The sequence below is a fragment of the Phoca vitulina genome, unplaced genomic scaffold (genome assembly GCF_004348235.1).
Source record: "Phoca vitulina isolate PV1807 unplaced genomic scaffold, GSC_HSeal_1.0 scaffold30, whole genome shotgun sequence".
NCBI lineage: Eukaryota > Metazoa > Chordata > Mammalia > Carnivora > Phocidae > Phoca > Phoca vitulina.
Genome location: NW_022589733.1, coordinates 23,466,410 through 23,469,227, shown reverse-complemented (window position 1 = coordinate 23,469,227; position 2,818 = coordinate 23,466,410). Strand labels below are relative to the sequence as shown.

The 2,818-nt window shown below is 41.7% G+C and overlaps 1 protein-coding gene across 1 annotated transcript in view; it reads left to right on the top strand.

Moving 5' to 3' along the window:
• Positions 1-219: 219 nt before the first annotated feature.
• SF3B3 (splicing factor 3b subunit 3) overlaps positions 220-2,818 on the top strand; it is a 43,463-nt gene continuing 40,864 nt past the window's right edge. The window contains exon 1 of the mRNA XM_032424231.1: positions 220-337. The gene's annotated coding sequence lies outside the window, so the exon portion shown is untranslated. The remainder of the gene's footprint in view (positions 338-2,818) is intronic.

Here is a 2,818-nt window from a genome sequence, read left to right as displayed (position 1 = left end):
CCCAAGAAAATGCCCGATGGATTTATGGGTAGTTTTTTTGTTGTTAAGTACACTTTAAAAGGTCTATTTGTTTTCTGTTCTCCTGGGAAAAGTGACGGCCATAAGGTATGTTTAACTAATGTTCTATGTGGTGTCGAAGAAAGACAGAAACATTTAAAAAATTACATACATATTCTTCAGGCGCCGGTTGGGAGACTTTTTATACGTCGCGCGCCCGCCGGAAGGTCCCTGCCTTAAGAGCTAATGGCGGACGCCGGCGGGTTGAAGCTGGCGGTGGCTTAGGCCTTGAAAGAACTCCGCATCTGTCGGATATCTACGCCATCCTTCCTGCTGCAGGGTAAAGAAGCAGCCTCCCAATTTTCCCGGGCCTGGGGAGGCAGGGAGCGGTCATGTAGGAGGATTGGCCGAGCCTTTGGCCAGGGTCTTTGAAGCAGCCTAGGCCCGTAAGGTCGGGGCAAGGGAGGCGGTGGAGGGGAATGCTTGGGTACGAAAACGGCTTCCAGGAGTCGGCTCCCACTTCCGTCTCCAAGGTGGGAACGAAGCCTGGATCAAAATCAGACTTACAGAAATTGCCCAGCTTTTAGGTCCAGGGGTGGGTGAGACAAGGGGCGGGATGGACGTAAACGACACACCAACTGTAAGGTGGGAAGACCCAGCGTGTTGAAAGCGTAAATAACGGAAACAGTTTTTGGTGCCAAGACTCTCTCTTTTGAATTCGTGTTTTGGTACTTGGGCAACTGTTTCCTTCACTGATTTTCAGTTTATCATTTGTAAAGTGGGGGACAGTAGTATCTATTTTGAAGACTTTGCGAAGTTTGAATGCGATGATGTTCCTTTGGCACGAGGAGAAGGGATTGAGGCAGCAATTTGTAGTGATCACAGATAGGTAGGAGTAGGGGAATCACAAAATTTACCAAGTTTTGGCCGTTAGTGGTTCCTGGTATATAAATCTTATAGTTTTGGACTGATCTGTAATGGATGCCGTCAGTTATAAAGGTACTGGAAAGTAGACGGACTTCTTCAGGAGTTACAAAGAATGAAGAGTAGGCTGGGGAACTTTTCAGGGCTTCTGACGTGGCCTGTGGTTTCCTTTTTTTTTTTTTTTAATAGCATAGTCAGTCCTGTAACATTGATCATATTGACATGATAGGGTTTCATTATAAGATTTGTTGTTGATAACTGCAGTTTTGAAATTGTTTGACATTTTATAGCCACAGCAAGATGCAGTAGAATAAATTTACTTTTGTTGGAGATTCACATTCACTCTTATTTTTTCTTTCTTTTTTGTTTTAATTGTAGTTGATCACATTACTACCTTTTTTTTTTTTTTAAGATTTTATTTATTTATTTGACAGAGAGAGAGCACAGATAGGCAGAGTGGCAGGCAGAGGGAGAGGGAGAAGCAGGCTCTCCACTGAGCAGAGAGCCCGATGCGGGGCTCAATCCCAGGGTCCTGGGATCATGACCTGAGCTGAAGGCAAACGCTTAACCGACTGAGCCACTCAGGCGCCCCACATTACTACTTTTCAATTGAAAGCAGTTAGAACATATTCTTTGCTTCTTTTTCCTCAGACTTTAAGCTGAGAACAGCTTTCCCTGGAACTTGAACAATGTATAAGCCCTTCTGGGGATGTGAGTGTATGTCTGTGTCTCTGTCAGTGCATTTTCTCTATTTTTCTTTTTGTAGGTCATTTCCCCACTCCCTTCTTTTTTCACCTCAGAGCTTTTCCTTCTTCCCTCCCATCTTAGGATAGAGTTAAAGATGTTCCTTAGTTTCAAGAAGGAAAATTTATATCTCTTGGGACCCGTTTCCAGAGTGGAGGGTTCGATCTTTTCCTCTTTTAACCATTTCTGGGCTGGGCAAAAGCTGGGTAACTATTATTTATGAGGTCATTTACTCATAATTCTCTTTTCTCATTTAACAAAATCACATTTTTGTGTTAATTACACAGTGGTTACTTTGGATTTTTCAAGATTTCTGAATAATTGAAAAAACTTTTCTGGCAGTAATTTTATAGTTGTAGTTCTGGGTAATTTTATGGTAAAGGCACATCAGTTTGCAGTTTTCAGTCTTATCTAATGAAAAGAATCCTTTATGTGACTATACTTCTTTAGAGTCCTCCTGAAATGGTAGGAATTGAGTTTTCGTTTTTTATGGTGAGTAGATTTAAATTTTAAATTCTAATTGTTAAATATTGAGCTAGATAAGAGAAACAAATGGAAACTACGCTTAAGTTACCAGTTTTATCTGTTAGATTAGCAAAGTTCTGGTTGTGGGGAAATAGGGACTCATGCATTTCTGGGGATATAGATGGTAGAGTTTCTTTGAAAGGTACTCTGGCAATATGTGTCAAAATTACAAATGTATGAATCCCTCAATCCGACAATTTCATTTCTAGGGATTAATTTTTTTAAAGATTTTATTTATTTGTCAGAGAGAGAGAGAGCAAGAGCAAGCAAGCAAGCACAGGAAGAGGGAGAAGTAGGCTCCCTGGTGAGCAGGGAGCCCGATGCAGGACTCAATCCCAGGACCCTGGGATCATGACCTGAGTGGAAGGCAGACGCTTAACTGACTGAGCCACCCAGGCGTCCCTCTAGGGATTGCTTTTAAAGATACAGTCTTACGTGTATAAATGGCCTATGTAGGAGGGGTTTTCTTTTCTCTCTTTTTATTTAAGTTTTTGTTGGGGCACCTGGGTGGCTCAGTTGGTTAAGTGTTTGATTCTTGATGTCAGCTCAGATCTTGATCTCAGGGTCGTGAGTTCAAGGCCCATGTTAAAAATTAAAGTTTTTTTTTTTACTTAAATAATCTCTACAT